Consider the following 13,272-nt stretch of genomic DNA (forward strand, 5'->3'; position numbering starts at 1 on the left):
ACCCTGTTATCACCACCTCCTCTCTGCTGTATCATATCATACCACCTTCCCTCCTCTTCTCTGTCATACCATCTTCCAGCTCCTCTCCTTGACCATACCATACAAGTTCTCCTCCACTGTTATACCATCTTCCCCAGTTTATTACATCCCTAATCCATTCACATCTCCCTGCCATGACACTTCCCTCTTCCCTGCCATACCATTACCATACCAAATCTCCAGGTTTATTATATGTCCCTATGACGGTATATACCCTAACTCATCTCGTTGACAGATTAGAGAGAGAGAGAGAGAAGGGGGGAGGAAGGGAGGGAGAGAGCAGGAAGCCAGGGCAAGACAAGACAGTGCTGGTGACCTTGCCTGGCGCAAAGTCCTCTCCCTTCCTCATCCCTTCCGTCTTCCTCATCCTCATCCATCTTTCTTCCTCAACCTTTCTTATTCCTCTTTCTTCCTCCTCCTTCCTTGTTCCTCTTTCTTCCTCATCCTTCCTTATTCCTCTTTCTTCCTCATCCTTCCTTATTCCTCTTTCTTCCTCATCCTTCCTTATTCCTCTTTCATCCTTTTCCTTTCTCATCTTCATCGTTCTTTCCTTCTTTCGTCATTCCTCGTTCATCCTCTCTCTTCCTCATCCGTTTCTCCTGTCTTCATCCATTTTCCATCCGCTTCCCCATACCCATCTCTTCTTTCCCCTGTTCACTTCTTTATTCATCCTTTCTCCTCCTTCTCCTCTTCCTCCTCCTCCTCCTCCTCTTCTCATTATTCTTCTTTAGTACATTCCCTCATCGCAGCCCTCTTTCTTTTGTGTTCATTCTGTTTTCCACTTTTTCCAGTCTACTTCACTTTCATTTTCTTTTCGAATTTCCATTTATCCCCCTCTTCTTCTTCATTTTTCCAATATATGCAGTATCTCCTTCACCCTCTGTTTATCCTTTCCTCCATTTCTTCATCTCCCTTCTTCCTATAGCACATTTCTCCCTCCCTTTCTGTTCCGTTTACTTCATCTCATTCTCTTATTCCCTCCCTTTCTTGTTTACCTCTGTCTTCCCCCTTTTAATATCTCCATTCTGCCACAAGCCTATTTCTCCCTCCTTCTCCATTCTTCCAGTCTACTTCAGCCCCCTTTCTTCTCATCTCCCCTTCCCCTCCCCCGCCCCTCTCACCCCCTTCACGATATTGACCCCCCGTTGTAAGAGACAGTGAAGAGGGCACGAGGAGGGAAGGAGAGAAAGGGAAGAGTCTATTTGAGAAAGGAAGGGGGAGGGGAAGGTAGAGGAAGAGTGTGGGAAAGGGAAGGTGAAGAGAAAGACGCGAGTGGAAAGGGGACTGTGTGCGAAAGGAAGAGTGTAGCAGGGAGGGAGGGAAAAAAAAAATCTGAGAAAGTAAGGAAAGAGGAGGAGGGAGGAGGGGCATGGGACAGAGGAGTTGAAGAAAGATAATGTGTAAGAAGGAAAATAGGCTACTTGGTTGAAAACGTGAAGGGGAAGAAAAATGTAATGAATGAGAGAACTGGAGTCATGAAAAGTATTGAAAGAGGGAGAAGGAAAGGTAAAGAGAGTAGAAGAGGGAGTGGTAAAGGAGAGGAGAAATATGAAGAGAGGGAATGGACGGAAGGATGGAGGAAAGTGAAGATAAGGAAAGGGATGTATAGAAAAGAGGAAGGGGAAGGGAAGCGGGAAAGGAAGGAGACTGTGAAAGTGGAAAAGGGAGAGAGGAAGTAGAACAGGAAGCTGAAGGGTGGGAAAAGGGCAGAGGAAGCTAGAAAGGGACAGGAAGCAGGAGGGTGAAAGAGAAAGGAAGGGGGGAGAGAGAAAGGAAAGGGAGAGAGATGAAGAAAAGGGGGTAAAGGAATGGAGAAAAAATACAGCTCGCAGGAAGGGTGAGGTTTGAAAGGGAAAGGAAGGGAGGAGAGAGGAAGGAAAGGGAAAAGGAAGGACAATGGGGAAAGAGAAAGGGAGAGAGAAAAACAGGAAAGTAATTAGCTAGAGGTAAGGTACATAGAATGGGTAAACAAACCAGAGAATGAAAGAGTAGGTAAGGACGGTATGAAGTAGGTGTGGTGTAGGGAAGGGAGGAGATGAAGGGGAGGATTGGAGGTAGGGTTAGTGTAGGGGAGGAGCTGGGAATAGGGTAGGGGAGGGAATAACGAGGCAAAGGGAGTGGGAGAAGGGATGAGTAGTGGAGGAAAAGAATAGGGGAGGGGTAGCCAAGAAACGGGAAGAGAAATTGTAAGGGGAGAAATGAAGGGAAGGGAAGGGGAGAGCTGGAGAGGTAGGGGAAGAGCTGGAGGGTTTGGGAGGGGTATCTACTTAAGCCTGAGGGGGTTAGGGGACAGGGGGGGGGGGCTCTGGTAGTAGGAAGCCGTATCGAGTTGCCCTTGGAGTGGGGGGGGGGGCAGCCGTTGGGAGTTTTGGAAGGAGAAAGATAAAGGAGGTGCGGAGATTAGGTGGAGAAAGAAGGGGATGAAGAAGAAAAGGAAGAAATACTGTAAATGAAGTATAAAGGAAGGAGAAGAGGAGCAGGAGGAGGAGGAAACGGGTATAGGGAATAAGATGAGAAAAAATTGTATATATAGTGAAAATTTGGAAAAAGAAAAGAATTGAGAGAAAGGGGAGATTTAAAGGAAAAGAAAATATGATAGATAGTAGGGGCGGAGAAATGTATGGAGAGAGAGAGAGAGAGAGAGGAAGCCTAGTCAACAAATGAGTCACCTCGAACACCAATAAATCGATGACTTCCCACGTCGCTCTTGGAGTAAACAAACAAAAAACAAGTAAAATTATCTAAAGTAATTTGTGTAAAAAATACAGGAAACAAATAAAAAAATGAGAGAGAGAGAGAGAGAGAGAAAGAGAGAAATACACCTGAGAGCACTCTGCCTCCCTTGTCACCCCTCCACTCATTATTTTTTCTTTCCTCCTCATTCGCCTTCTCTTACTCATCACAACCCCCCCCCACTCTCTCTCTCTCTCTCTCTCTCTCTCTCTCTCTCCTTTGACATTCTCCCCTCCCCTCCTCCCTCTCACTCCCTCACTTACCGTGGTGTGGAATAAAGGGGAGGTAGCCAAGCATCCCACTCCATTCCTCTCTTCCCTCTCAACGCCTCTCTTTTTCACTCCTCTCTCTCTCCTCTCTTTTTCTTCGTCGGATCCTATTTGCACCCTTTAAGGTTCTACTCTATGTATTATATTATATCCCTGTTCGCATCTTGTCCACCCTGTCAATATTTAAGATAGGCAGAAAGGGATAGAGGAGGAGAGGACAGCAGGCAAGGAAAACACCAGGACAGAACAGGGCAAGGAAAGGACGGTAAGGATAGCCAACTAAAAGACGTGAGGTTCAGTAAGAGGTATTGCAGGATAGGGCAAAGGAAGGATAGGACAGGACAGGGGAAGAGAAGGATGAGACACCAGAGTAAGGGAAGGGCATGACATAAGATACAAGTAGGCCCACAAGGTAAAGATAAGGGCAAGACAGCACAGGGCAGAAGGGAAGGGCAAGGCAGGGAATGATATTACACGGCATCCAGTAGGCTGGGTGGAGCAGAGGAGAAGCCAGAGAAATGAACAAACAGGCAGAGAAGAACATATACAAGGAAGAAATGGACGAAAAGGTTAATTAAGAACAGTCGGCACAAAATCCAGAAGCCCACGATGAGAGAGAGAGAGAGAGAGAGAGAGAGAGAGAGAGAGAGAGAGCTAAATGAACCAGGTCCATCCTTGCACTGCTGTTGCCCCGACCTCCATTACAGGCCTGCTATCACCCTCGCTACAACACACTTCCAATTTACCCTGCAACCTCCGCCACCCGCCCTGACAGCCCTACCACCATTACCAACACACTTCTGTCGCTATTTTTTTTTTCCCCACTTGCAACACAACTTTAACTCTTCCAACGCCATATTTTCACTAGTAACACCATTTTGTCCACTTCCAACGCTGTATTTTTTTTCTTTTCACTCATGACGCTATTTTTCCACTTCCAACGCTTTTTTTTTTTTTCCCACGACACTATTATTTCAACTTGCAACACTATTTTTTCCAGGTGCTGTTGTTGTTACCTTATTTACCATTAGCCTATTTTATTACTTGCTGCCACCATTTCAGTGATTTTTCCCGTTTACTGTTTCTTCTGTAATTACGGTACTCCCCCATCTACCCCACGTCCTACGACATTATGACTACTAGTTTATCTCTTCCTCTGAATGTTCTAACGTGGCCTACCGCTTCATTCCATCTGATTCCACATGTACACGTTTCATGTAAGAACAGGCTAGTAGCTATGTGAGAAACTGAAGGATAGCCGAGGAGGAAGGAGAGACGAGGTGAGAAGGTGGCGCACGTGATAGAGGAATAGCCGTGAACTCTTTCTCTCCCTTCCTCCTCCTCTTTCCCGCCCTTCGTACTTCCATTTCTCCTTCGTTCTCTGTCTGTCTTCCTCTCCCTTCCTCATTCCTTGTTTCTTCTCCTTCCCTTCTTTTTCTCTTTTCCGTTTTTCCTCTTCTCTGTTTCTCCTCGTTGCTTCCAAGTTTTCATCCCCCCCCCTCGCTGTTATTCCCATGTCGTTGCTTTTCGCTCCCACATTCCCTTCCCCCTCCCTTTGTTCCTCATCCCTCCCACCTGTCATTCCCCTGTGCTCTTGTTCCTCATCCCTCCTTTCTTTCCCTCCTTCCGTCCCTCCCTCTCTCCCTCCCTCCATTTATACCGATGACGCCCCACGTAAGGCAGAAGGGAAAGTTGAGAAGGCTGCCCCTCCTTCCCTCCCTCCTCTGCCCCTCCTTCCACCTTCCCTCTCTCCTCGGCCCTTCCTTCCCCCCTCCTTCCCATGCCCCAACTTCCCCCCTCCTTCCCATGCCCCTCCTTCCCCCCTCCTCCCCATGCCCCTCCTTCACTCCCTGTCTCTCCCTCTCTTGCCGCACACTCGCCACCCATTTCACCCATTTTCTCGCTACTTTCCTCCCCCCTCTTGCTCTGCACCCCACTTCCCATCCACCAGTTACACCCCATCTCTCTCTCTCTCTCTCTTTCTCTCTCTCCACCCATTAGCACCACCACCATCACAAATATTATCACTACCAACATTACGCCACCACTCACCGCCGCCTCGACTTCCTAGCATGGCAACTGACTGACGAACCGAGTGGATTGTGAGGGTACGCGAGTGAAGTAGGTGGAAGAAACAGGAATATTTACACAGAAGGTGGAATATGGGTATTAAATAGGTGGGAGAAAGAGGGGTATTTAAAGAGTGGGTGGGAGGAAGAGGGGTATTTAAAGAGTGGGTGGGAGGAAGAGGGGTATTTAAAGAGTGGGTGGGAGGAAGAGGGGTATTTAAAGAGTGGGTGGGAGGAAGAGGGGTATTACAAAGGTAGAAGAAGGGTATTTTAACATAAGGTAGGAGGGAGAGAACATTTAATCAGTAGGTGGGAGGAAGATGTGTATTTAAATAGGAAATGAAACTTAACATGGGTATTTCAATAGATGGGAGGAACAGAGATAAGTGGAATGCATGAGAAAAGATGGGATGAAATGAATAGGAAGAGGAAAAGGCGGTTGAGTGGATAGGGAAGTGGGGTGAGGGGGTAGGTATGTGGGGGTGGGGGTAGGGTGGTTGGGAGGGGATGGGTGGAGGATAGCGTGGTGGGGGTGGAATGCTGCGAGGGTGGGGGGGCATGAGTATCACCCAGCCTTTGTGGGACGCGGGGGTGAACCTTGTCTGACCTTACCTTTCCTTCCCAGACTGGAAATCAACCAGACAGAGAGAGAGAGAGAGAGAGAATGATTGGTTATGTAATTGTTGCTGTTAGAATTTTGTCACTTTATGTTTTTACCCCTAACCCATCTCTCTCTCTCTCTCTCTCTCTCTCACACACACACACACACACACACACACACACACACACACACACACACACACACACACACACACACACACACACACACACACACACACACACACACACACACACACACACACACACACACACACACACACACACACACACACACACACACACACACACACACACACACACACACACACACACACACACACACACACACACACACACACACACACACACACACACACACACACACACACACACACACACACACACACACACACACACACACACACACACACACACACACACACACACACACACACACACACACACACACACACACACACACACACACACACACACACACACACACACACACACACACACACACACACACACACACACACACACACACACACACACACACACACACACACACACACACACACACACACACACACACACACACACACACTGTTCCTCCTGTCTTTAGACGCAGCTTTTCTTTTCGTCGCAGTGTTACTCCTTGCGCACCGTTTCTCTCGGTGCAGTTTTCATTTCGGCGTCTGACAGTGCTATCGTGGTCGTGGGTAAACACTATACTTGGGTAGGGAGGGGACCGGGGGGAGGCAAAGGTCAGCTAGGGGAGCATGGGGGAGTGGAGGGGGCAGGAGAGAGATAATAGAAGGATTGCAATATAGTGACTTGGAGGAACATATAACACTACAATCCCTAATACTTTACCTTAATACTCTAATACTCTTACCTTATTCTTCTGGTACTTTAAGATGTTCTAGTTAACATTTTTCGGTGGTAACTTCATATCCTACTAAACTTCACCAAGGGGAGGGAGACCAGTACTTCCTCTTGTTCCTCCTTTCTTCCCCTCCTTTCCTCCACCTTTCGCACATACCACCTGAGAGAGGGGAGGTGCGATTGAAGGACCAAACCCCCCTTCCTCTCTCCCTTCTGCATTCCTTCACCTGCAAAGCCACACAGACTCGTAGGAAGGGAGGAAATGTGGGGGAGAAGGGAAGCGAGGATGATGGGGGGGGAGAAGGGAAGCGAGGAGGATGGGGGGGAGTAGACTGGTGATTGAAGAACCGTGAATGATGGAGTGAGGGGGAGAAAAGAGGTGTTATGAACAACACTCCATCCGTTACTCTTTCTTCCTCTCTTCCCTCCCTTCCACACTACCGACACCTCTCTTTCCCTCCTCTCTTCCTTTCCCCACACTTCTTTCTCCCTCCCCCGCTCTCTCTCCTCCCCTCCTGCATACCAGCAGAGCCACAACACCTCACGCTTCCTCCTTCACCTGCCCTGCCGTGCCTTCCTCTTCCCCGCCTTCCCCTCCCTTGACGTTCCCTGTCCCGCCCTGGCCTGCCGTGACCTGATGTCGTGGCTGCCCCTAATTTTACTGCAGGTCTTTGGAGGGGAGAGGCGCTGCGTACATGGTAATGGCCACCAGGGCAAGGCGGGGCACGGAAGGGACCGGGGCAGGGCAAGTCATGTCACAAGGCTAGTTAACTCGGTGCAGATAAGGCAATCAGAATAGGTCAGAGTGCAGGACAAGGAAGGGCATGAAGGGTAAAGGTAGTTGACATGACAAGGCAGGTCATAACAAGTCAGAGGAAAGATAATGGAGCGCAGGGCAGGGCAGGCCAAGACTGGACAGAGGAAAGGACAAGAAAAGGGCAGGGCGGGTAACTAAGTGTCTGTGTGTATACCACCTCACCAACAGCGACAGACCAAACACTGAGTCAATGTTGGGTGGGAGACGGAGTTTAGCATGCACACGCACACATACATACATTATCGTACACACACACACACACACACACACACACACACACACACACACTCTCTCTCTCTCTCTCTCTCTCTCTCTCTCTCTCTCTCTCTCTCCCCAAACATGGCAGATTATTAATGCATTTACTCGAACTGTACACATTTTTCGCCCTCAACCAAAAAAAAACTATGTCTGCTGGTGTTCCGTATTTAGAAGGATGTGGTACGCGTGTTCATGCTTAAATACATTACATATTATCAGTAAATTATATGTATCGTTGCGGTAATTTCTGATCGCCATACACATAAATTATTCATATAGGCTACTCGTATTTGTGACCTGTTATTAGACAGATGAATTGGATGAAGTATAGTAGGCTGTAAAACCACTACCACCACCACCACGACAACAACAACAATTACTACAACAACAACAACAACTACTACTACTACTACTAATGGTAACCTCATTTCTTATGCCACCAAAATCCATACCATACATATTTCTTCCTCTTGTCATGCTTATAGGAACGATATAAACCGGTAGATATTCTTTTCGTGGCTGACCCTACCTCAAAGGGTTCTGGTGATGACAGGCGTGACCTATTATTAGAATGAGTGAGCTTAGGTCAGACCGTCTCCCAACACGCACTACATTAAAACCCAGAACTTACGTTGTGGTGGTTGTGGTGGTGGTGAGGGGATCGGGATGATAGTGGTGGTAGTGGTGGTGGTGGCGAAGGGACAGGGATGGTAGTGGTGTGGTGGTGGTGGTAATGCCGGTAGTGGTGGTGGTGGTAGTGCCGTAGCGTGAGTCAGCCTGCTATTTATTCCGGGTTGTGGGTGTTATTTACCTGGCTGCCGTGTCTTGGAATGGCCACGGTCAGCGCTGGGTTGCCTCGGACACCGCAGCACCGGGCTCTGAAATGACAGCAGTTGGGAATTTTTAGTTTGTAGGTCATTTATATTTTACCTTTCCACCAGAAAAAACAAATAAAGGTAAATTAAAGGATACAGTCGTTAGTCTGTATACCATCATCATCATCATCATCATCCTGGCCTCTTCTTCCCACCTAAGGATAGAGTGAGTTAGGGTTCATAAAGCATGAAGATTAAACTAATAATATTCTAATCCAAATTCGAAAAGCCCCCAAATCATACTTCTGTTTTGATTGTTTCCACTGATAAATCAAACAGAAGAAACTATACCGTCCTAGATGTTCAAAAATCTAAGAAACACGGTCGTATTTTGGTGCGATTTAGTGGTGTTTGTTTGCACGATGAAGCAGGGATGAAGCATTTTGTTGTTCCCAATTTTCTAAAGCCAAAGACACACACTGACAAATTTGAGTCTTACACCAGAATACAGATTTCATAGTCAGGTAAACATATCATTTTGACTTATTACCGCATATTTATTTACGTGGTGAGATTAACTATTTTGCATTCCTAAATTTTCAAAAGCGTGATAACCTTATTTTGCTTCGGTGATGACGCGGTGAGTCAGGGATGCCGTGTGGAGACTATCGAGCAGACGGTAAAAATAGGACTCCTTCCCCTAACCCTCCTTTGTTTACATCCGTAGTGCAGGATCTTCCATTTTGACCCCCTAGCGTGACTATGGATGCGACACGCTAGGCAGGGCGGGGTAGGGGAATTATATATTAAAAAAAAGAGAGAGAGAGAGAGATTTCTTTTAGATGACAAGAAAACGCAAGGGTCTGAAATGCTAAGAGGGAGGGGGACGGGGTGAAGCTAGATAGGCGGTAGAATGGAGTAGTACGAGAAACGAAAGGAGTAAATGGCGGTAAGTTGAGAGAGAGAGAGAGAGAGAGAGGTGACAGTGGAGTGACAGCCACGCCATATTCCGTGACGCTCTCCCCTTCCTCCGCCTCCACCAAAATAACTCCACTCTCCTCCGCCCCCTTCCTCCATCAATACCTTCCCTCCTTCCACCTACACCTCTTCTTCCTCCATAACCTCCTCCTCCTCCGTCATCAATATCTCTCTCCTTCCACCTCCCTTCCTCCCTCCTTCCACCTCTCTGCATACTCCTCCCTCCCCTTTCCTCCCTCCCTCCTTGTCGTGAGTCACCACCATTGCCGCACACACACACACACACACACACACACACACACACACACACCTCATGCAAGTTTTCCCAGACAGCCACACACATACCTTCATTAAACGCACACACAGGCACACAGTACTCATACACATACATGACGTATACACACACACACACACACACACACACACACACACACACACACACACACACACCACTATACCCAGCTTACGCACGCACACACGCACTTTCCCCAACACGCACAAGGGCGGGCCGGGGGGGAAGGGGAGGAGTGACGCGCCGCCCAGAACGCCCCTACCCCACCCAAGTCAGATTTACGAAGAATCTCAGTTCATACCATTAGGAAGTAGCTTAAATGCGAGAAACATTAAATAGTGGGAATCATTTTATTGCTTTATCTCATCACCCTGACCTCTTCAACCCAGGAACGTTACTTGTTAAGGAATGATACTGCCGCTGAATCATTATATTCACTTTACGAAGAATCCAGTATTGATGGGTTTTTAGTAAGGCTATATTTAACCATTCTAATTTGAAGTCTCCCCTAAGCTGAATAATAATCGCATGGAGATAGCTTAATAAGTAAAATATAAAATGCCATCATATTGAAGTGGTTGAGGTTAAGAAATTTTATGAATATACTTGCCAGGCCCGGGAAAAGTTCGTTAGGGCCATTTCCTTGTTGCCCGGGATTTAAAAGGAGGAAGCTGAGGGGAGGCGGGAAGGTCGAGAGAGAGAGAGAGAGACGCGGAAGACAGCATATGTTAAGAGGAGAAGTTTGAGTAAGAGGGAGGAGCACCTTGGGGACGGGGTAACCATGACAACGGCTTTCAACGTTTCCTGTTTATACTGTTTACCCTGGTGACGTCACGAGTTTACATCACCGTGAGAAACAAAGAACCTACTAAAATATTATATACCCATAATTTTGATAGCGGTGTAGCCATGACAACCTCAACGTTTCCTGTTTACACTAACCTGGTGTCGTCACGAGTTTACATCAGCCCCATGGGAGAATAAACAAAAGTGTCTGAAATAATAGTTTCTTCACGATAATGCTGGTGGCTGTTTTTATATAGGAAGCATGGCCTATAACCCCTTTCAGTGTGATATAGTTCATTTCATATATCCCTTAAGTTGTAGAGGCAATTCAAAATGTACACAATTGCTTTGAGGTAAAATAAGAAAATCGTCACGCAAATAAATGTTGAAATATTAGCAGCCTTCTTTAATATTCACGCCACGGCCAGACGATTATATTCACCTCATGGGAACCTATGTATTGATGAGATGAAGCCGAAAGTTGTGTGATAGTGTTTTTGCTGTAGAATCTGCTATGCTCAGGTTTAATTATTGTGACGCCACGACACGTCACTTTCTTCCTAACCCCTCACAAGGAAAAATATGACAGTTTATAAAGGAGGTTATGAGTCACTAGGTATGCCATTCGTTGCCGTGGAAGAATGCTCTATGTAATCTTGTAATGGTGGGGGTGCCATGTTTAGAGCCGCGTTGTGTAATACCTGGAGGAAGCGTAGTTTATTTAAGCGCCTTCGTGTTCCCGCCACATTCCCATACACCCAGGGAAAGCGCCATATGTCGCTAGAGGGTCCAACTCATACCCTTACTTTTACTTACAGATTTCGTGCTACTTGGGAGGGTTTTGAAGTGTTGTTAGTGATTTTTGGTGATTTTTTTTGTATTTGAGGTGTGGTTGGGAAGGATTGTTTTAGCGGATGGAATGTGAGGTGAATACATAATAATGGTGAGATTAGAGTGCCATGTGTCGCCATGCTGTCTGAACGTGGTTGAGTTTTTCCCCTTTGCTTCGTGTAATTTTAAACATGTTAACTGGATATACATGTATCATTAATTATGAACGTGAACAGTGTGAGAATAATTTGGGAGTTGTGGTGAGGAAGTACATGGTAGTGTGGTGGTGAGGGTGAAGGTAGTGCGGTGCTGTGGTGGATGCCGTATGAGTCACCACTACATTATGGTCGCCCCCACCACGCAATGTCGCTAGTATTGGACGCTATTCCAGCATGCATCACCCGCAGCGGAATCTACGGAATCTTGGGCCGTTGCATGGAATAGTCGCAATACCCACATGAAAACTGCAACTTTATTCGAAATCTATATTGCTCGCGAAGCCGATTCATTGCCTGACATTTTTTGCTGCGTTTTTTTTTTTTTTTTTTTTTTTTTTAAATAGCGGCAAGGCCTTGTGTTTACTACTATTCTTGCAACTTACGGTACCTCTTAAATTCATACTTGCAGCATTTTTTCATGACTAGTAATGATTGTGATGTGATTTTTTTTTGTACTTTTCATTAACAGCAGATCAAACTGTCTTACGACATTTGTACCAGATTTATAAGTTATGGAGTACGTTTAGTAGTGTGGCATAAACTTTTGTTCGATATTCAGTTACTGGGCTGACTTTTCACACAAGTTTGGCTTCGATCGGAGTCATAAAGTGTTTCCGAGAATTTATATCAAAGCTTGAAGTTACCGCGGCTCCGTAGTTACCTCTTTCGCCTCGCGATTTGTGCAGTACTTGATTCTGATCTCGAAAGTGAGTGTCTGGCATTTATGAGGTCGCTGATAGTTCATGTACTCCTATGTCCCTTCATTTGCTCACATGTGTTTGCATCCCATTGGCTCACACTGACGACATTACAGACTTCGACAGATAAACCAGAGCTGAGGTTACGTTATTATTACTATTATTATTATTATTATTATTTAACCGCGTGTGAGCGGGTGAGGGTGAAGGGTGGCGTAGTTGTGTGTGTAGCCTAGTGTACGTAAATAGCGCGCTGGCAGCCATGGTAAAAGTTGCTCAGAAGTGCACGTGCAATGTTGTGACTCATGCCTTCACATTGTAAGCCAGGTGGAGGAGGAGGGGGGGGGAGGCAGGAGGGTAGTGAAAGGAGGGGAAGGGTTATGTATGTAGCTGAAGGGGAAAGGGCTTAGATAGATAGATAGATAGATGGATGGTGGCGGATAAGTAGGTGCTTACATAAATGGATGGATAGGTAGGTTATAGATAGATGATTATAGGGAGGAAGAGGATTTAGGTGTGATGAGGGGAAAAAGCATAGAAAGTGAAGCCGGGGAGGGGAGCTGAGAGGGTTGATGCGGGGAAAAGATGTCGGGGTTGAGAAGTGGGGGTGCAGATGTATGGGTTTTTGGAGGGGAGGTGAAGTGGGGGAGAGAGAAAGGATGTAGAAGGGACCAGATGAGGTGGGGGAGGAGAGGGGGGGGGTTTGAAGGTCTCTCGCTACTGCCTGATCGAATGAATGGCTGGGAGGGGGTAGGGTGGTGGGAGGGAGGGGAAAGAGTGGTAGGGTGGGTGGGTGTGTAGGCTATTCTGTGTGCCAGCTTGGGAATAATGCAGTGTGTGTGTGTGTGTGTGTGTGTGTGTGTGTGTGTGTGTGTGTGCTATAATATTCATAATTGCTTTTGCCTGAGGAGTGAGGTTAGGAGAGAGAGAGAGAGAGAGAAAGTAAATGTTTGCTTTAATGCTGAAAATTGCCTTCGCTCG

At 46.7% G+C, this 13,272-nt stretch overlaps 1 protein-coding gene across 1 annotated transcript in view; it reads left to right on the forward strand.

The window, feature by feature from the left end:
- Positions 1 to 13,272, forward strand: part of LOC145413009 (dual specificity protein phosphatase 10-like) — a 63,843-nt gene that overhangs the window by 8,351 nt on the left and 42,220 nt on the right. The gene's annotated exons all lie outside the window — the stretch shown is intronic.

This window comes from Coenobita brevimanus, chromosome 94, assembly GCF_032717465.1.
Source record: "Coenobita brevimanus isolate Jiangsu-jjx chromosome 94, ASM3271746v2, whole genome shotgun sequence".
Lineage (NCBI taxonomy): Eukaryota > Metazoa > Arthropoda > Malacostraca > Decapoda > Coenobitidae > Coenobita > Coenobita brevimanus.